Genomic DNA, 21,824 nt, shown 5'->3' on the forward strand with positions numbered 1-21,824 from the left:
GAGCTTCCTCCTGGGACACCGAGAAAGCATTGGGTTAATGTCGTATAGCAGGCTGAAGTGAATGGCATGTGTGTGTGTATGTGTGTGTGTTCCCACCTGATTATGCCAACCAGAAAATCCTATGGGTCTGTAACTTTGGGGCTTATAAATGACTTATAATTCAATGAATTTACCAGAAAATTGAAAATTCACAACTGTGGGACTGTGGCTCAAAGGAATTGGTGGTTCATACTCTGAAGTTACTGGTGTTGGGAGAGGTCGGGTTTCTTGATAGATGATGCTGTTTGTAAATCAGTGTTGGCAATTTGAAGAGTCACCACCCTAACCAAACACAAATAATAAATCACTGGGGAAAAAAAAAGAAATAAAAATCCTTATTTCTAAGCTTTTGCCATAGAAATCTGAATTGAATCAGCTCTCTGGTTTAAGGCTTCTGGTAAGATCCTAAAGAATGTGAGAGGTACATTCTTTGTATAAAGATTTAGAAAGTCACTGAAACATCGTTCGAGGGAAATTCATACCAAAGGCTTTATCCCCCTCTGTCCACGGTATTGAACTCCATGTGTGTCTGTGGTTTTGTGGGCAAAATCCTGCCACATCTCTGAGACCCAGCTGGGTCCCGATGCATAAAAGACCGTGGACAGACCCAAGGGTGAGAAGCCTGTCCACAGTTGGGGCCCCGCCCTGTCCCTGTCCCATCTGTCCACACTGCTGGACCTCAGGTGTGGTGAGACTCAACTGAACACGGTAATGAATGCACCCAGAACAGCACCAGTAGGTAAACACATACGCCATTCAAGAATTAACACGGCTTTCATTGTTTCGCCAAAGGAACCGGGTGCTCTTACCGTCTTATGACAGGAGACGTGTTATGGCATCAGTACCTAAGTAACCAGTCAAGGCTTTGAATCGGTACCTTTGTACATCCAGTCAACTTAACTGTCCGAGTGCTTACTTTATATAAACTTACACCAGTTGTGTTTACGTATCACATCAATACTTGTCACCCGTACTTCTCATCCTCACCTGTGGGCCGGTTTTGCTGAGCTCCTGGCTCCCTTTCTTCTAGGACATGCCTCTTCGGGTTTTCCTTCTTGAGCTTCTGCCACTGGCATTAAACCTCGGGAGGGTGGCCAGGACTTAGAGGGTCACTGCCTTGCCCGACAAGGCTTCTGCTGGTTTTGCAAACACCATCTGTACTGCCCACTGCAATTGCTTTGTCAGGGAGCCCAGAGGCCCTCAGGCCCACTGGACAGAACCGAGATGTCTCTGGCCCTTGATTGACTCTTTTCCCCTCTGTCTTGCCACGCACGGCCTCTGGGTTAGAAAATGAAGAGGAACCCAAGACTCATTAAACTTTGTAACTTTAGGGATGGCGCCCTCACTCTACCCAGGAAAGTAAGCTAAATGAACATGATTTCAGTGCAACATTAGAATAGCTATAAAACAAGAAAGAGTAACAGAAGAAAAAAGATACTTGGTGTTTCTGAAGAAGGTCCATTTTGACTCCTCTACCTTTTGCCTAATGGAACGATGTGTCGCTTTCTAAAGGTCCTTGCCATGTGGGCTATTCGAGGGGTGACTTCAGCAGTGGTCATGATACAAGGGTGTTTCGCGGAGATTTTCCATGTTTTAAGTGCGATGCTATGTTCTTATAATAATTCGAACCATTAGCGAAAGCAATTTGGGTTCTGGGGTGCTGATGCAGTAGACAGCACATCAATATTTATCAAATCTGGGACAGTTTGCATGTAAAGTTACAATATTTCTATATTCTCACCTGCATTGGCAGATGGAAGCTGAGCTTTTGGAAAGATTTTGAGCAGTTCAATAAACTGTGAGACAGACTTGTGTATTCAATCCACACTTGTGGTCCAAGTGGGGCAAAGATCTGGCTGGAAGGTGCTTGCTGTTAGTGGTGGGAAAGGTGCAGGTGGTGGAGGGTGCTTGGCAAGGCTCTGTGCACTTGGGTAAAAGGTCACTGTCATCAAGCCACGGTCAAGAGCTGACCTGGTGCACAGACAGAGGACGGATCCCTGGTCTACACTGTGCACAGTGACTGCCTCCTCTCCACTTCCTCTTCTCTGTGCTGGATTTTCCTGTGCACAGCACAGGGTATTGAACCTGGAGAATCGTCAGTGTGGGTGGCAGAGCAATGGAGACCTTACCTGAAGTTCATAGCTCTGTCAAGCAGAGCTGCCCTGAAACGCTGACCCCTTTCCCAAGTCCATCCCCATAAGTCCTTGCCATTGGTATCAAATCTCAGGAAGCACAACCAGGATCTAGAGGGCTTGACAGGACTAGTGCAGGCTTACCAAATTTCATCTTCCCCTAGAGCCTGGGAGGTAGATACTCATCTTATTTTACCTGTAAGAGTTGAAAAATCCAAGTGGTCGGGGCTCCCGTAAGGTCACACTTTTCCCTCAGTCCACTCTGGAGCCCCGGGGTCAACTCTACTTGGTCCTCTTGGGGTCAGAGTCCTTCCTACATGGTTTGTAATTTGGATTTTAGGCCACTTGATATCAGTTTAATCAATGAGCATAAATACGATTCAGATATTGGTTTCTAGAGTTTTCTAACTTAGAAAGAATCTCAAAGTAAAATCAGTCACCCTTCCTCTGCAAAACTTCCTATATAATTTACATCCAGTAAATTATGATACAGAAAGAATGTACACTGATTTACCCATAAATAATTGGAAGTCAAAAACCCATTTCCTGTTGTATTATACTAAATATGCTTCATAAGAGATGACATTCAAAAGAAGAAGACATTTGCTGCGTCCAGGAGGTTATGGAGAAAACTGAGGAGACGCAGTGAGGTCCTCGTAGAGCGCCTTGGAGGCACGGCACCCAGAACAGCGACTCCCGAAGGCTGCAGCCGTCTGGCTCTTCTTGCCCTGAGGCCAAGCCTCAGTCCCACCCACGGGCTGATGCAAAGTCGGGACGTGACAGCATCCTGGCTCTTGGAGCTCATTTGGGAGTGGAGAAGGTTTCCTGTGGACAAACTCCCTTGAGACTTTGAAGAGGATGCCATTAGGAGAACTAAAGAGGCTATAGCTACTGCTGACCTCTTCTGGTTTTCTTCTCATGATTTCCAAAAATATCTTCCTTATTGTCAAACTCAAAATCTTACCCAGTATTAGCAATCATTGCAAACTTCATCACCACCTCTAATTCTTATCTATGAACTGTGGGTTAGTGGTATCTGTCCTGTTCCATTGTACATCCGTGTGTCTCTGCATGTGGAGTTGTGAAATACCACAACATATATGCAGCAGGTACGTGCACGAAACTCGGCGTTCAGTTCGAGCGTCGGGAAGAACACCTCCACTGAGTGAAGTGATCTAGAGGAACACACGTTCACGTCTTCATCTCTATCATTCTTCATCAGAGTACGGGTGAAACTCTTCGTCCTGTCATTCACTTGTAATCTATTTTGCTTTAATATTGCATTTAATTTAAACTATGTGTTTTTATTTTAAATGTTGACATGATAGGAAAAAAATCTAAAACACAAACTGGTACAAATAAAATTGCAAATTCACCCATAGCATGGTGTCCCTGATAAAAATCAAGCTTGGAAATGTATTTTGACTTCAAGCTGTAAATATCTACTGAAGGTACCTTGCTGGTCAGAAGCGTGGATTAAAACAGGTGGCAAGGTGGAGGCAGCTCCTCCCTTTCTCTCATACAGACAAGTTCTCAACTTTTATTCTCAATGCGTGTTCTAGAATTAAACTGGTCCTTTCCCCTGACATGGAGGTCTTTCCTGATGGCCTTGGTCCACACAGTGTCTGTTGCTCAGGCTGCCTCCTGAGCTGCAGCTGCCTCTGACCTGCAGGGCTTCAGCCTGCAGATGGCTTGTCCTGCTTCCTCAGCCACCTGGTTTCCTGTAAGTTGTGAATTGCAGCCCTGGAGTCTTCTGCAGGTGGGAGGAAGAGAGAAACTAGGTCTTTTCTCCCATCTTGGAGATAGTACCGGCAGGTGCTGCAGCTGCAGGCAGCAGGACCCTGTGTGCATTTCAGGGTCTACACCCCAAGTCCATTCTCGCAGCAACAGACAGGTGTCTGGTTTGCTGCATATCAGCAGTGGAGGTGCCACCACTGCCCTGGAGGGCCATCTCCACCACCTCAGCAGGCAGGGTCCCACGAGGCTCCAGGTCTTAGCTGATAACATCCCCTTCCTGCTTCCCCAGCTGTCCCTCCAGGCCTTTGCTGTCTCTATGACCAGTTGCCTCGTGAACTCCCGTACATTTGAAGTGCGTGAAGTGTATATCGGACTGAACACAATGAGGGCAATGTTGCATCATTTTAATTATTTTTATTTTTGGGGGGATACCAGGGATTGAACTCAGGGGTACTCAACCACTGAGCCACATCATCAGCCCTATTTTGTATTTTATTAGAGACAGGGTCTCACTGAGTTGCTTAGTGCTTCACCATTGCTGAGGTTGGCTTTGAACTCTTGATCCTCCTATCTCAGCCTCTGGAACCGCTGGGATTACAGGCATGACATCATTTTAATTATAACATAATTGCAATTCTTCTTAAATAGTGAATGGTTATATTGAGATTAATTTCTAAATGATAAACTGTGGTGCAGATTTTTTAACCTAATGTGGAACACATGCTTTCTTTTTGATTTGTGTGTATTTAAGGTGTACACCATGGTGGTCTGATAAACAGTGAAATGATTACTAATGACTATCACAGTCCAGCAGATTCAGAGGCCCTTCCTCCCACCTCACTTCTCCCGAGGTAGATTATGCTGGGCGAGGTTTGGGCTTTGCAGGTGAAGACGTGGATCTGGGAGTGGCAGAGCATTACAGGTTGAACTGTGTCCTGCCTAAAATATCACAGGATGAAGTCCTAGTGCCAGTGCCTGGGAGGGTGGCTTTATTTGGAAATAGGGCTGTTTCAGATGCGATTAATCCAGGTGAGGTAATCCTGAGGCAGGTGAGCCCTAGTATGGTGCTCAGTGTCCTCACACGGGTAACCTGGACACAGGCTAAAGTAACGGGAGGCTGGAGGCACAAAGCGACAGCCCAGGAGCCACAGGGCTGGGGTAGAGGCCGCAACCAGGCCCTCCTCACTCCTGCAGGAAGCCAGGTCTCACGGACGTCCTGACCGCAGACCTGTGGATCCAGGACCCTGCTTTAACACTTCTGGGATTCTAGGCCACCGGGACACAGTGCTCAGTCACGGCAGCCCTGGAGAGGTGACAAGATGTCCCCTGCTCTTGGGAAGTATGATGACCAAATGGCGGAAAGGTGGCATTCTTCCCAAGGTGACGTGACTTGCTGCCTGTGTGGAGACCATCGGAACAGCAGCACCCGCGAATGACCAAGTGTGTATCAGGAAATCCACGAGGACTTTTACCAAGAGCAGTACTGGGGGTTAGATCCTCAGAGGCTTCAATATGCCAAGTCATCACCGTAACAAGTTACTGTGACATAGAAGGGACATCTCAAGTCATCAGAAAACAAATCTATTTCCTTTCATCTTTAGTTACTTTATCGAGTTAAAATTGATATGTAATAAAATGTAGAGTATTCTAAATAAAATATTTAATGATCGAACTACTAAACAAACTATTTCAAATAAAAGAGACAAAAGTAACAGTAAATAAATTCACATATCAACCTCAGTTGAATTCTGTATCAAAGTAAAACAGCTGTAAAGAGCTTTCAATCTAAAATTCTTAAACCTTGGTCACGTGCTTCAATAATAAAGCATGTCCTCAGACCCCCAAATTAAGACCATCTGACCCAGCAGACACTCAGGTGGAAGGTCTGTGCTGCCGGAAGGGGTGGGGAGCAGAGTGGTAAAGTGTGAGGTGGGTAAAGAGTCTTCATTATGACAACAGAAGTACATCCAGTAAGAAGTTATAAAGGGAAAGGTACAGAAATAGTCAACCACAATGGCCCAAGAGTCTGGAGAGAGGAAATATTTAAAGCTTGCACATTGACTGGAAGCAGGATAAAGGTTTCATGAACTTTAAACATTAGCAAGTTAAACATGCATGTCTCAGTTTATAGGTTAATTAGCCAAAGATTAAGAGAGTATATAAGTATTAAGCTCAGAGAAAAATGGAATTATAACAGTAAGATTATCAATCAGTCCTTACAAGCTCAGAAAAAGAGAAAGTACAATAACAAGCACCAAGCCTTCCAGAAGAGGGACATGTCGCAAATATAGCAGTGACCACAGTTTTAGAAACACACCAGATTCCCTGTTTTGAAATCAAAGTTTGCAGGCAGAAAAACGAAATAAAACTAAACCTAATTATATGCTGTTTCCAAGAGACACATAGTTGGGGGAGAAAAAAAAACGGAGAAAAGATATTTCAGATAGAGGATAAGACGAAGTCAACGGGTTCATCAGACTAAATAGACAAGTGTTCATGAAGACTGTCACCTCAAGATAATAAAACATAGAAGTGCAAATTTAAACTTTTACGTCACCAGAAATGGCACTAAACATGAAGCAAAAAGATGAAACTGAGGGGAAAAATTTAGGGGGAAGCTATAAGCATCCCCTCTGTAAAATGGATGAAAGACACAGATGAAAACCAGCAGAATCTGAGCAACAGCTCCTCACGGACAGCTGAAAAACGGCAGGTTCAACAATGGTCAGTATCCAGAACACAGACATCGACTGTTCAGGACTCCATAAAAGAAGCCAAATTCCACTTCTGAGGAGAGAAAACTTTGCTCACAATGTTTTAATTCTAAATTCAATGAAAAAGGTAAATAAGAGTTTCATGAGAAAATATGTTTCTAAATGATGTCTGGGTTCAAATAAAGGCCTCTATTAAAATAGTCGGCTGCTTTGAAAACGTCACTTAATGAAGAATGCAGAGGCTTACCTGTGTCATTAAGGGCTTTTTAGAATATGAAATCAATGGTTGAAGATCAACTTTACCACAACAGGAAAAGTACAACAGATGAAATACAAAGAGAGCCAAAATTTTATTTTAAAACTTCTGTAGGGGGATTTAACAAAGCCAGATGAAAGCTCATTTAACAGATGAATGACATTGATAGATCTCTCCTGAAACTGATGAACGATCCTCTAGAATGAGAAAGTGGTAAACATTAACAATAATAAATGTGATGCATTATTACTTAATACTGTTGCCTTTCTGTGCAAGACATCACCAAAGCCTATTCTTCCCATTGAACTGAAATTTGTCAGTTAATAATAAAAATTTTCAATAAAAAATAAAAACAAAATAAATGAAACCTATGTTAAAACAATACATACATGTATCTAATATCTAAAATGTAAAGATAAGGTAACTGAATGTCTTTCATCTCTTCTACCCATTTGGGCAGTTTTGCTCTTTACATTTCTGTTACTGTAATTTCACTGATTTCCAAAATGAAGCTGTCCTTATTCTGACAATGTGCTTTCATGGTGTTACTTTTCTTGCGTGACTTGGTAGGATTGACTTATAAAATCAGAAAAAGAAAACTCCTCTCACGACTGGTGGGAATAATCGTCACTGAGAAGCACCATGCCTGGTGGCCTGCAGGGCAGAGAGAACTGTCAGTCTGGAAGACAGGCAGGCCTGAGTCCCTGGTACCTAGCTGCCACTGTGACACAGCAGATCGGGTGGTGGCAACAGAACAACTGGGGGTCCCAGATCACACCATGGCCCCCTTGACTCAACCAGGCTCCTCAGAGCCGCCATGACATCTTTGTTGCACAGGCTGTAGATGAGGGGGTTCAGCACGGGGGTGAGGATGGTGTGGAAGGCCGACGCCGTCACATCCTGCTGTGCTGTGTGGTAGGAACTGGGGAGCATGTAGGTGTAGACGACTGCACCGGAGAAGAGCAGCACCACAGTCACGTGGGAGGAGCAGGTGGCCAGCGCCTTTCTGTGGCCCTCGGCAGAGCTGGTCCTGTGGACGAAGAGCAGGATGAGGGTGTAGGAACTGGAGATGACCAGGCTGGGCACGGGCAGCATGAGGACGCAGCATGGGTACATGAGCAGCTGGAAGGAGAGAGGTTGGAGCAGGAGAGCTTCAGCAGGGCAGGGGCCTCGCAGAAGCAGCTCAGGATCTTCCTGGACTCGCAGAAGGTGAAGCTCATGGTGATGGGGGTGAGCAGCAAGCCATCCAGCGTTCCCAGGATCCCACATCCCAACACCAGCCGGCAGACCCTCGGGTTCATCAGCAGAGTGTAATGCAGAGGTCTGCAGATGGCAGCCTACCGGTCACAGGCCATGGCCGACAGGAGAAAAAACTCAGCTCCTGCCAGGGTCAGGCAGAAGAACATCTGGATCCCACAGCCTGTGGGGGAGATTGTGTGGTCTCCCGTGACCTGGGCCACCAGTGTCTTGGGCACAGTCATGGCGATGTGCATGAGATACATGATAAACAGCTGGCTGATGAAGGAGTACATGCACTGAGGAGGCAAATCTCCATACAGATCCAGAAGATGAGGAGCGTGACCCCATCCAGGGCCATTTCCAAAAATAAGCCCATGGGCAACAAGCACATGGGAAGTTGTTGAGTATCACTAACAACGAAGGACATACAAACCAGAATCACCTCCAACCCACCAGGGTGGCTACAATAATAAATAAATAGCACCGAGTCTTGGGAGAAGGTGGATTGTTTGGACCCTTCTGTACTGTGTCGACATAAATGGTGGAGCAACCATGGACCATGTTTTACCCTTACAAAAAATTAAGTATATAAAGACTATACGGTCTGGCCATTCTGCTTGTTGATGTATGTATAAAAGAGATATTTGCTGTCTTAAGTTCACAGCAGCATTATCCACAATAGGAGGTAGGAGGAAAGCAAGTTCATTGACAGATAAATGGATACACAAAGTGTTTTAAGCGACTGCAATGGAAAGATTGAGAGGCAGGAAATCCAGACACATGCTCCAACGTGACTGCATCCTGGGGACATTTTGCTAAGTGGAATAATTCAGTCACAGGAGGACAGATCCATGACAAGTCCACCTACGTGAGGTACGTAGAGTCGTCAAGAGACGTGGAGGTGGACCGAGAGCATCCGTAGTTGGTAAGAGGTAAGAGGGTGGAAGCTGGGGGGTGATTCAACCTGCCTACTTTCAGTTTTACAAATGTGAAAACAATCCTGAGAGGGTTTGCACAGCGCAGAATATTCTTAAGACACCAAACTGAATCCTTGAAGTAATGAAACAGTAAATTCACATCACATGATTGAAGCTGAAGTAGAGAACATTCTCTTGCTTTGCCCGCACATGTTCTGTAGCTGAACAGTGTATGTGCCTCCAGGATTGCCTCAGAAACTTCATATTTGTAAAACACAAAAATATTTGTAAAAGTGTCATTGTGTAATAAAGTGATTATGTTAATAATTAATTGCAGGAACTCCTTCCTCTGTCACTGGCAGACATAAAAGTCCACTGTGTGTTCATGTGAAACTGTATGTACTGCAGAATTGTTTCCTAATTGTCTAAGTTTAGTACCATGGCTCCAACGCAAAGAATCTGCATTCAAGTGACCAGAAGTTCTGAGCTCTCAGATCCGCTCACTTTCCCATTCCACAGAGCCATTCGGGTTGGGCCCGCACAGGCCAGGAGACAGGAAACAGCTTGATAGCAGAAAGGTTCTTGTCTTAAAATGGCAGAACTCCTAGCCCAGCACTGTCTTTGCTTCCCTCTAACTTCATAATCCAAATCAAGCCACTGCGACCTTAGGGTGCCAGTTTCTCAGGGTCAATGAAAGCAGCAGCATTCTCTTCCTTTAAAGTCTTTGTGTCCTTTTAAAGTCTCTCAGGTCCCAGAACCACCACGTGGCCCAGCTGTGTCACTCCTCAGGGTTTACCCAAAAACAAAAATAAAAACAAACAAACAAACAAAAAACAACTAAAGTTAGCATAGCATACTTTCCTCCTTAAAATTGTTCTCATTGGGTCTTTCAGTCACAACAGTGAAAAACTGACAAAACACTATATTCTTTTATATCATTAATGTGCAGGAAAAGAATCTTAATGTCAAGCAGTTAGTGATTTGTTTGGAATTTGGTTGGGAGCATCATTTATAATTCTGCTGCTTCTTTCAAGTCTATGAAAAAACTATTCAACGTCAGGGAAACGTAAATGAAAACCACATTGAGATTTCACCTTACTCCAGTCAGAATGGCAATCATCACAACTACAAATAATAATAAGTGTTGGTGAGGATGTGGGACAAAGGTGCACTCATACATTGTTGGTGGGGCTGCATCCACTCTGGAAAGCAGCATGGTGGAGATTTCTGAAAAGACTAGGAATGGACCACCATTGCACGAGATGTACTCTGCCACTCAGGAAGGTCCTCCTGTTGGACTAACCCAGTCAGCAACACCAGCGACTATGGGAAAAGGTCTCAGTCTCTGTGCAAAGATCTGAGGAGGACAGGAGCACTTGTCACAGAGGAAGCTACTTCCGTCTATTGTGCATAGCACTGTCTTTTATATGCTTGCAGTTAAGCTGGCCATACACCTTAAAGGTCAAGCCTTGTGTAAGCAGTTACTAGATATCTGGCAGACTATAGGAATGGGAAAAACCATTGCCCTAGTTTCACAAAGCACAAAGGAACATCTGTTCACTTAACACAAAGGGGGACCGTTTCCCAGACACAGAAGGACTGTCCTACAGACCACAGAAGAACATCCTGCTCACAGAACACAGGAGAGGAGGGGGCCTAGTCCCCAGGAGCCTGTAAGCTTCCTTCCAGGGGCAGGGCAGAGCCCTAGAAATTGTGGCGTTTGATAGATAAATGAGTGGATGGGGCCATCAGGCTGATTGAAAGAAGCCAGACCCAGAAAGCCAACGGTCAAACATTTCCTCACATAGGCAGAACCTAGAGAAAGGTCAGTCATTAAAAAAGGAGGGTGGACTCTCGTGAAGACAGGAGGTTGAACAGTGGCGTGGAGGAGGAGAGGTGGGAGGGAAGAGAAATGGGGAAGGGAGGAGCAGCAGGATGACGTCAGCCCAATCCAGTCACATGTGTGTGCAGCACAACGAATTCCAGTTTTACCTCTGACTCTAATCCACCAACTAAAAAGCAAATAAGTCAAGAAAACAAAAACAAAACGGCTAATTTACCTAACCTTTGCTGAAAAATTGATCTAAAAATAGTAGAAGGAAATTTAATTCCAGATTTGAAATGGCCTTGTCAGGGAAGTGGACGCAGGGAGGTGAGGTGGAACACCTGGGTGAGTCAGACTGCAGGCCGCACATTCCACGCTTAGACCCAGGCTCGGGAGGAGTCCTGAGGTCACGCTGAGAGCTGCAGACAGCACGGCTGTGCTCTAGGAGGTCAGGAGGTCGAGGACTCCCTGCTTCAGGACATCCCTAGGGCTTGTCACTGTGCTGCTCTGGCCACCGACCTGCTCATGAAGAACTCACAGAGCACGTCTTGCTCACACGTACTCAGCCCGTGACCCCTCAGGTTCCACTGCTGGCTCTGCCTTGGTGTAAAGGTGGTCTGCTGTGAACTTGGCCAAGCAATTCATCACGAAACATTCCGTCTTAAACCATTTTATCTAAGATTCTTAAACCATGTAGATACTCTTATTAAAGTTCTCGTGAGTGTCAGTCAAGACGATTTGGCCCCCGAGTGCAGGGAATTTTGTATGTACACTCTGGGACAGTTAGAGACCACCCAGGGGTTTTTATGGGTGAAGGCGCCCACAGGGAGCTCAGCCTTCAAGCCAAGGCCCTTCACTCTTCACTGCCCTTCCCCTGGCCTGTGATGATGAAAGCCCTTGGTAGGTGAAGTAGATACCTTTGAAAGCGGACATGGTGATGAATCCTCTCTTTCAGTACATACGTATGTGAGCGGGAGGGGGTAGATTAGGTTTCTCTTATAATGAATACGTAAGGGTCAAATGTAAAAATCGGGTAATTATTAGTTTCTCATCTCATTATTATGTTTCCCCTGCATATGTAATGAAATAAGTATGTGCTATGTGGAGTAGGTGGGACGAATAAAACATGCATGGCGTGTGTGCATACACGGTCCAACATACTCTCGAAGCTAGAATTGAGGACAGGCAGTTAATGTAGAACAAGAAATGTGGTCAAATCGAGGAAGGGAGGCCATCAGAGTCTGGGAAGTTGGAGACTGGAATGTCATCGTCTCCAGAGCCCTTTGGGTCACCAGGGTGACCTGCCTAACTGCCCCTCCCAAGAAGCTGCAGTCAGGGAGCTGCTAATTAATGCCCCTTGGGCCCCCACCTGCCTGAACCCCCGCTACCATCTGCTGCTCACCTTTATTGCCATGTCATGGCATCTCCTGGGCCTAGTCACATAGGCGAGAAGTAGAGAGATAAGCAAGGAGAGAACAGGAGAAAAAGGACCCTGATGTGTAAAGGATGTAGGTGCGCTCACTTCTTGGGACTCTAGAACATCAGCCACTGCCCCCTCTCCCTCCCAGGAGAAGTTTGTATTATTACCTTTAAATAAAACCTGCTTAATATACGCTTGGCTTGGTGCCTGAGGAAGCAGGACTCGTCACGGGTAAACGGTGGTATCACTCTTATGTGTGCAGATAGATGTGCATGGGTGTGTATATATTTGTTTATGTTTATGTGTACAGAGAATTTACCTTGAGTTAAAATATGGTAAAGGATAACTTAGAATAGGTATTCAAGATGTGATCACATTTAGTACGTTGCACGTTAAATCAATCACAAAATAAAATGTTTTGTGTGTTTATATAGTATAATCTAAAATCAGTGATCTAAGAAAATATCCCAGTTTCATGTAGGAAAGTCAACTGAAAAGCTGAACATCCTTCATGTCTAATTACGTAGAGGAACCTCGAAGGGTATTTGCCCTGGTGCTCACGCTGTATCCACAGGGGAGTTTCTTTCAGAGGCCATGTCCTTTGAGATTGGATGGGAGATGAAGTGCTCAAGTTCTCATACTGGTCTTGACTTTGTTCTCCTCTCCTCGACCACGGGTTATCTTACAAACATCTTAGCAGGAGAAGCATCCCAAAACTTCCATCAAAGCTGATACACAAAATTGATAAACCTTTATCCACACTAAAATTCGAAATGAACAAAGAAATATCACAACAACACGATTGAAATACAAAACATAATTAGAAGCTATTTCTAAGCAATGAAATAGAAGAGGTCATCAAAAGCCTACCAACAAAGAAAAGTCCGGGACCAGATGGGTTCTCAGCCGAGTTCTACAAAACCTTTAAAGAAGAGCTCATTCCAATACTCCTCAAAGTATTCCATGAAATAGAAGAGGAGGGAACCCTCCCAAACTCATTCTATGAAGCCAATATCACCCTGATACCTATACCAGACAGAGACACATTGAGGAAAGAAAATTTCAGACCATATCCTTAATGAACATCGACGCAAAAATTCTCAACAAAATTTTAGCAAATCACATACAAAAACATATTAAAAAGATAGTACACCATGATCAAGTGGGTTTCATCCCAGGGATACAAGGTTGGTTCAACATCAGGAAATCAATAAATGTAATTCACCATATCAATAGACTTAAAGTCAAGAATCACACAATCATTTCAATCAATGCAGAAAAAGCATTTGATAAAATACAGCATCTCTTCATGCTCAAAACACGAGAAAAAATAGGGATAGTGGGAACATTCCTTTACATTGTAAAGGCCATTTATGCTAAGCCCATGGCTAATATCATTCTAAATGGTGAAAAACTGAAAGCATTCCCCCTAAAAACTGGAACAAGGCAGGGATGCCCTCTTTCACCACTTCAATTCAGTATTGTCTTTGAGACTCTAGCCAGAGCAATTAGACAGACCAAAGAAATTAAAGGGATACGAATAGGAAAAGAAGAACTCAAACTATCCCTATTTGCTGATGATATGATTAGATACTTAAAGGAACCAGGAAATTCCACCGGAAAACATTTAGAACTTATAAATGAATTCAGTAAAGTAGCAGGTTACAAGATCAATGCTCATAAATCCAATGCATTTTTATACATAAGTGATGAATCTTTGGAAAGAATAATCAGGAAAACTACCCCATTCACAATAGCCTCTAAAAAAATAAAATACTTGGGAATCATTCTCACAAAAGAGGTGAAAGACCTCTACAATGAGAACTACAGAACACTAAAGAAAGAAATTAAGGAAGACCTTAGAGGATGGAAAGATCTCCCATGTTCTTGGATAGGAAGAATTAATATTGTCAAAATGGCCATACTACCTAAAGTGCTATACAGATTCAATGCAATTCCAATTAAAATCTCAATGCCGTACCTTACAGAAATAGAGCAAGCAATTATGAAATTCATCTGGAAGAATAAGAAACCCAGAATAGCTAAAGCAATCCTTAGCAGGAAGAGTGAAACAGGGGGTATTGCAATACCAGATCTTCAACACTACTACAAAGCAATAGTAACAAAAACAGCATGGTATTGGTACCAAAATAGAAAGGTAGATCAATGGTACAGAATAGAAGACACGGACACAAACCCAAATAAATACAATTTTCTCATACTAGACAAAGGGGCCAAAAATATGCAATGGAGGAAAGATAGCCTCTTCAACAAATGGTGCTGGGAAAACTGGAAAACCACATGCAACAGAATGAAACTAAACCCATATCTCTCACCATGCACGAAACTAAACTCAAAATGGATTAAGGACCTCGGAATCAGACCAGAGACCCTGCAGATCATAGAAGAAAAAGTAGGTCCAGATCTTCAACATGTGAGCTTAGGACCAGACTTCCTCAACAGGACTCCCATAGCACAAGAAATAAAAGCAAGAATCATTAACTGGGATAGATTCCAACTAAAAAGCTTTCTGTCAGCAAAGGAAACTATCAGCAATGAGAAGAAAGAGCCTACAGAGTGGGAGAAAATCTTTGCCAATCATACTTCAGATAGAGCACTAATCTCCAGAATCTATAAAGAACTCAAAAACTCTACACCAAGAATTCAAATAATCCAGTGGACAAATGGGCTAAGGAAATGAATAGACACTTCACAGAAGAAGATTTACAAGCAATCAACAAACATATGGAAAAATGTTCAACCTCTCTAGTACTAAGAGAAATGCAAATCAAAACCACTCTAAGATTCCATCTCACCCCAATTAGAATGGCGATTATCAAGAATATAAGCAACAACAGCTGTTGGCGAGGATGTGGGGAAAAAGGTACACTCATACATTGCTGGTGGGGCTGCAAATTAGTGCAGTCACTCTGGAAAGCAGTGTGGAGATTCCTTAGAAAACTTGGAATGGAACCACCATTTGACCCAGCTATCCCACTCCTTGGCCTACACCCAAAGGACTTAAAATCAGCATACTACAGAGATACAGCCACATCAATGTTCATAGCTGCTCAATTCACAATAGCCAGATTGTGAAACCAACCTAGATGTCCTTCAATTGATGAATGGATAAAGAAACTGTGGTATATATATATATATATACAATGGAATATTACTCAGCCATAAAGAATGGTAAAATTATGGCATTTGCAGGTAAATGAATGAAATTGGAGAATATCATGCTAAGTGAGATCAGCCAATCTCAAAAAACCAAAGGTCGAATGATATAGGTAATAAGTGGATGAGGACCCATAATGGGGGGAGAGATGGGTGAGTGTTAGGGGTAGAGTTAGGGTTAGGGAGGGGGGCAAGAATGGAGGAAGGAAGGACTGTATAGAGGGAAAGGAGGGGTGGGAGGGGTGGGGAGAAGGGAAAAAATAACGGGATGAATCAAACAACATTGTTCTATGTAAATTTATGATGACACAAATGGTATGCCTTTACGCCATGAACAAACAGAGAAACAACGCATATCCCATTTGTTTATAGTAAGAAAAAAAAAAGCTGATCCACATCAGTGTAAAGGGTAGCTTTAATGTAATCTTAATTTCAGACATGAATCTCAAAATGAATGCTTTTGACCATTCTAATTCAAGACAAAAGTTTATGTAGAACACAGGAAAGTCAACTGCTGTATCAGAAAACACCTATGAAAGTGGACTTTGTTTTCTGGATTCCAGCAAAGGTACTTCCTGTCCATCAGGCTATACTGCTAACAATGTTAAACAGAAGAATTATTATATGATCATTCATGAACAATCTGTCTTTGATTATTCTACTATTAATTATGTTACCAGTAAAATTAAATATTTTCAGTACATTATATTAACCAACCAACTCTTTAAAATTTATTTATTCATTTATTTTTTAAATTCTTATTTGTTCTAATTAGTTATACATGACAGCAGAATGCATTTCACTTCTTTGTACATGAATAGAGCACAACCATTCATTTCTCTGGTTGTACATGATGTAGAGTCACACCATTTGTGCGATCGTACACATACCTAGGGTAATGACGTCAATCTCATTTCACCATCTTTCCCACTCCCCTGCCCCCTTCCCTCCCCTCACTCCCCTCTGCGCAATCCAAAGTTCCTCCATTCATCCCCTCCACCCCACCCCCCATTATAGATCAACATCCACATATCAGAGAAAATGTTTGTTCTTTGGATTTTTGGGATTGGCTTATCACAGCATGATATTCTCCAATTCCATCCATTTACCTGTAAATGCCATAATTTTACTCTCCTTTAAGGCTGAGTGATATTCCATTGTGTATGTATACCACAGCTTCTTTATCTATTTATCTGTTGAAGGGCATCCAGGTTGGTTCCACGGTTTAGCTATTGTGAATTGAGCTGCTATAAACATCGATGTGGCTATGTCACTGGAGTATGCTGATTTTAAGTCTTTTGGGTAGAGACTGAGGAGTGGGATTGCTGGGTCAAATGATGGTTCCATTCCAAGTTTTTTTAAGGAATCTCCATAGTGTTTTCCAGAGTGGCTGCACTAATTTGCAATCCCACCAGCAATGTATGAGTGTACCTTTTTCCCCACATCCTCACCAACACCTATTGTTGCTTGTGCTCTAGATAATTGCCATTCTGACAGGAGTGAGATTAAATCTCAGTGTTGTTTTGATTTGCATTTCTCTGATTACTAGAGATGTTGAACTTTTTTCATATATTTGTTAATTGATTGTGTTTCTTCTTCTGTGAAGTGTCTGTTCAGTTCCTTAGTCAATTTATTGATTGGGTTATTTGTTTTTATGGTGTTAGTTTTTTGAGTTCTTTATGTATCCTGGAGATTAGTGCTCTATCTGATGTACATGTGCTAAAGACTTTCTCCTAATCTGTAGGCTCTCTCTTCACATTAATGATTGTTTCCTTTGCTGAGAAGAAACTTTAGTTTGAATGCATCCCATTTGTTGATTCTTGATTTTACTTCTTGCACTTCAGGAGTCTTGTTAAGGAAGTCAGGTCTTAAGTCAAAATGATGAAGATTTGGATCTGCTTTTTCTTCTATTAATTGCTGGATTTCTGGTCTAATTCCTAGGTCTTTGACCCACTTTGAGTGGAGTTTTGTGCAGGATGAGAGATAGGTGTTTAGTTTCATTTTGGTGCATATGGATTTATAGGATTCCCAGCATCATTTGTTGAAGAGGCTACCTTTTCTCCGTTGTATGTTTTTAGCACCTTTATCTAGTATGATAAAACTGTATGTTTGTGGGTTTGCCTTTGTGTCTTCTATTTGTAACATTGGCCTACCTGTCTATTTTGGTGCCAATACCATGCCATTTTTGTTACTACTGCTCTGTGGGGTAGTTTAAGTTCTCGTATTGTGACATCTCCTGCTTCACTCCACTCTTCTTACTAAGGATTGATTTGGCTATTTTGGTCTCTTAGTTTGCTAAATGAATTTCATGAGTGCTTTTTCTAGTTCTATGAAGAATATCTGTCATTGGGGTTTTAATAGGAATTGCATTAAATCTGTATAACAGTTTTGGTAGTATGGTTATGTTGACAATATTAATTCTGCCTATTCAAGAACATGGGAGATCTTTCCATCTTCTAAGGGCTTCTTGAATTTATTTTTTTAGTTTTCTGTAGTTTTCATTGTAGAGGTCTTTCACCTCTATTGTTAGATTGATTTGCAAGTATTTTATTATTTTTTTTTTCAGCCTATTGTGAATGGAATAGTTTTCCTAATTTCTCTTTCAGGGGATTCATCACTGATGTATAGAAATGCATTTGATTTATGGGCATTGGTTTCATATCCTGCAACTTTTCTGAATTCATTTATTAGTTCTAGAAGTTTTCTGGTGGAATTTTTTGGATCCTCTAAATATAGAATCATGTCATTGGCAAATAGTGACAGCTTGAGTTCTTCTTTTCCTATTCCCATCCCTTTAATTTTATTTTCATGGTGCTGGGGATTGAACCCAGGGCCTTGTGCTTGCAGGCGAGCACTCTACCAGCTGAACTATCTCCCCAGCTCTCCTTTAATTTCTTTTGTCTGTCTGATTGCTCTGGCTAGACTTTCAGGGACGATGTTGAATAGATGTGGTGAAAGAGGGCATCCCTGTCTTGTTCCAGTTAGTTCTTGGAGGGAATGCTTTGAATTTTTCTCCATTTAGAACAGTGTTGGCCTTGGGCTTCGCATAAATAGCCTTTGCAATGTTGAGGTGTGTTCCTACTATCCCCATTGCTTCTGGTGTTTTGAACATGAAGGGGTGCTGTATTATGTCAAATGCCTTTTTCTTTCTCTTTGCCTTATTCTCTTTAGAAAAAAAATTTAAAAAACAACAACAAAAAAATAGTAGCTTAAGTCGGTAGGCCCTGGTTCAAGTTCTAGCACTTTCACAGGACACTGTGAGCTTAACCTTTGACCCTGACATCTAGTCTAGGAGTCAAGATTTTTCAATTCAAACAAATGTTAAGGTATAGGAGTTGAATCCAGTCACCAACAAATGTTCTAATTCTGGTTCTATGAATATTAAAAAGCTGAGTTAATATTAAAAGGGAAATACCAATTTTTAACCCTTTAGAATAATAATTAGCGTATGTTAGAACTAGTAAGTAGAGAAATACCCGGTAGGAATCTGTTTTGTGTAAGTACAGTAGATGCCATTTACATTTGATATCAGTCCAACCACAGCTGCTCTGAAGAGTCTCTTGTGGGGCTTCACTAGAACCTAAGGCATGACCTGTCCATCACAGGGGAGAGCAACGGAAGAAACATGAGCAAGAACGAAAGGAGAAGAAAGCAAAAGTTTTAGAAGCTCGAAGGGGCTTGGTTACGGTTAAGGTGAATAATTTGCTAACGTCCTATAAATGTTCCTTCATTCTGAATTTGTTTTCTGAAATTTTGTGGATAATTTTGTACTGTCTTTCCCATTTCAGTCAGATCTTTCTCTGTTAACTTTTGTCCATATTCTGTGTAGCATCTGTGTGTTATGTGCTGTGGAACACATTGTTATCTTTGGAATGGTTTTTAGCTAAGTCCCTGTGCAGCCCAGGTTTCTCATGAGACCCACCTTAGAGCTTAACCTAGATCTTTAATCAAGGTCCCTCTTCCTAATACTAACAGCCCTGCCGTCCTCTGTGCAATAGCATTTACCTGATGACGGCCAGTTATACCACAGCTTCAGTAGAATCTGAGCAATCAAAAGTTAGGAATAGGGAGAGCGTGGACCAAAAGGCCACCTCTTGTCCTCTAATCTAAAATTCTACATCTTATTCTAGCCTTGCTTTTTTAAAAATAAAAGCTACAGGGCCCTGTCAATTTGAGACAGATGTGGGTATAGCTCAGTGCTAGAGTACTTGTATAGCGTGTGCCAGGCCCTAGTTTGAGACCCAGCACCAAAAAAAAAAAATAAATAAATAAAAAAAGAATATTACTACTTTAAGGATTAAAATGCTGTCACTGTGAGATTCGTATCTCACGAATCCCATGGAAAGGTCACTGATGGAGAATGCTTTTGCTCTGCCAGCTCCCCAGTGATCTGGAAACTCCTGGAACAAATACACTTCTTCTGAGAATGAAAAATCGTACAAGCCCTTTGGAAAAAAAATGGTTAGTTCTTTAAAAAGTTCTATGTCTGTCTACCGTGCGATTCAGCCATGGCACTTCTAGTTACTCAAGAAAAACTAAAATCATATGTTCCTTTATTATGAGTAAAAGAAACCAGACCAAAAAATAAGTGTGTACTATACAATGCCATTTCTAGAAAGCTTTAGTAAGTCCAACGACCGTGGTGAAAGCATGATAGCCTAGAGGTAGTCGGGGATCACGCTCATTATGCTGACTGACGATGGTTTCACGGTGTACGCATTCCAAGATCGTATGATTCTTGTCTTTAAGTTTATTGATGTGATAGATCATGTTTATTGTTAATCAACCAACTTTAAGGAAACCTTTAAAATATGCATGAGCATAAAATAAATAAGACTAGCTGAAATGTTTTAAAATTTCTTTGTTAATAGAGATTGTTCCTGAAAGCTACTTACAATGGCTTCTCTAAAGGCCGTGCTGCACAGCGCAGCTCCGGTACCTCAGGAAGTAACTGATATCCCGCTCTTTTCCTCTCACCAGATGCGGTGTTGAGCGGGTCTCCTGCCGCTCACTCTGTCTTTTGGTCTTCCAGATGCTTCAGAAGTAGCTCATAGAATCCACCAAGCTTCTTAAGGTGGCTGATCTTCCCCTGGGTCCACGTGGTCCTCCGGGAAGGAGTCCATGTGCTATGCCAGCTTACCTGCTATTTCAGATGCTGATGCTCACTTACTGGACGCTTCTCAAATGACCTGATATCTCATCCTTAACATGAGATAGAATGGACATCTCCCAGCGTGCCCAGAGGTGCGATTTCCATGTCTCCTTGTATCTTGGGAGAAAGGAATCCCATGGAAAGGTCACTGATGGAGAATGCAATATAAATTTACAAAGACAATTAAGAAACAAACGTCTCTGTTTCCCAGTCTGAAGCCCAAAATGCTTTTGCTCTGCCAGCTCCCCAGTGATTGGGCAGGGGCGTTACTGTGAGTTATTCCTGAGCACCTAAGAGTGCAGGTGTGCTGGTTGACAGCTGCTGTTATCTAGGTCCCTCTAAAAATCAAGCAGTATGAGAATGGTGGAAGGAATCCGACCAGGCTTTCATACACATTTGAAGACACGATGGGGAAGCTCACCATCATGTGCACCCACAGGCACTGACTCTAAAATCTATAATAAGATGCAAGAAGAATCAGAGGCGTAGAGGGAAGGGAACAGGGGAAGGGAAAGGGGAAGTCCTGGGGACAGAATTGGAGCAAGTAATATTCCACAGCTGCATGGTTGTGTCCAAAGGGGCCCTAACATTATTTATAACTAAAACAAAATAATAAAAATTAAGCAGCGTATCAACCAGTCGCCCTTTGTGAAGTAAAGCAGGGTACACACAATGTGACCTTTACAAGGAGGCCAGATAAGAGACACCTAACAGGCATTATTTACTTAATTTGGTCTTAATTTTGCTGCCGTTTGCTGTTGTGTAACACGACTTTTCTCAGAGCCTCTATGTGGTTGGTTGCTATATCAGATGTCAACAGGTGATTGAATGACTTAAACTAACACCATGGAGCGCCATAGGGATGTGAGCTGAAAAGAAGACCTTGGCTTTAGAGCAGGAAAGGAGACTATTCGGATATTCACCGTGTGTCCATCACGTCCACTATAGGAAAAGAACATCCGGGAGAGCTGCAAGGAAAAAAATCGGCATGGGGCAGCATTGGAATTCATTCAAGCTGACCATCGCATTCATCAACGTGCTCCGCCCAGCCGAAGCAAGCACAGGAACGTGGACTCTGAGTGACACCAGGAACAATACCTTTAAGTGATCTGGCTGCAGGGTCACCGGAGGAGGTCCCAGAGAGGGGTCCTTGAGAAACATCGGGGAAAAGAGCTGTAGGCATGTCGGATATCGAGGCACAGAGCAGTTGGTGAGG

General features: G+C 42.6%; 1 pseudogene across 1 annotated transcript; it reads right to left on the reverse strand.

Moving 5' to 3' along the window:
* Positions 1-7,589: 7,589 nt before the first annotated feature.
* Positions 7,590-8,410, reverse strand: LOC306663345 (olfactory receptor 2T3-like; annotated as a pseudogene). Its single transcript has one exon. The product of its transcript is annotated as an olfactory receptor 2T3-like (transcript).
* Positions 8,411-21,824: the final 13,414 nt, after the last annotated feature.

Source organism: Sciurus vulgaris (assembly GCF_902686455.1).
Source record: "Sciurus vulgaris genome assembly, chromosome: 6".
Classification (NCBI taxonomy): Eukaryota; Metazoa; Chordata; class Mammalia; order Rodentia; family Sciuridae; genus Sciurus; species Sciurus vulgaris.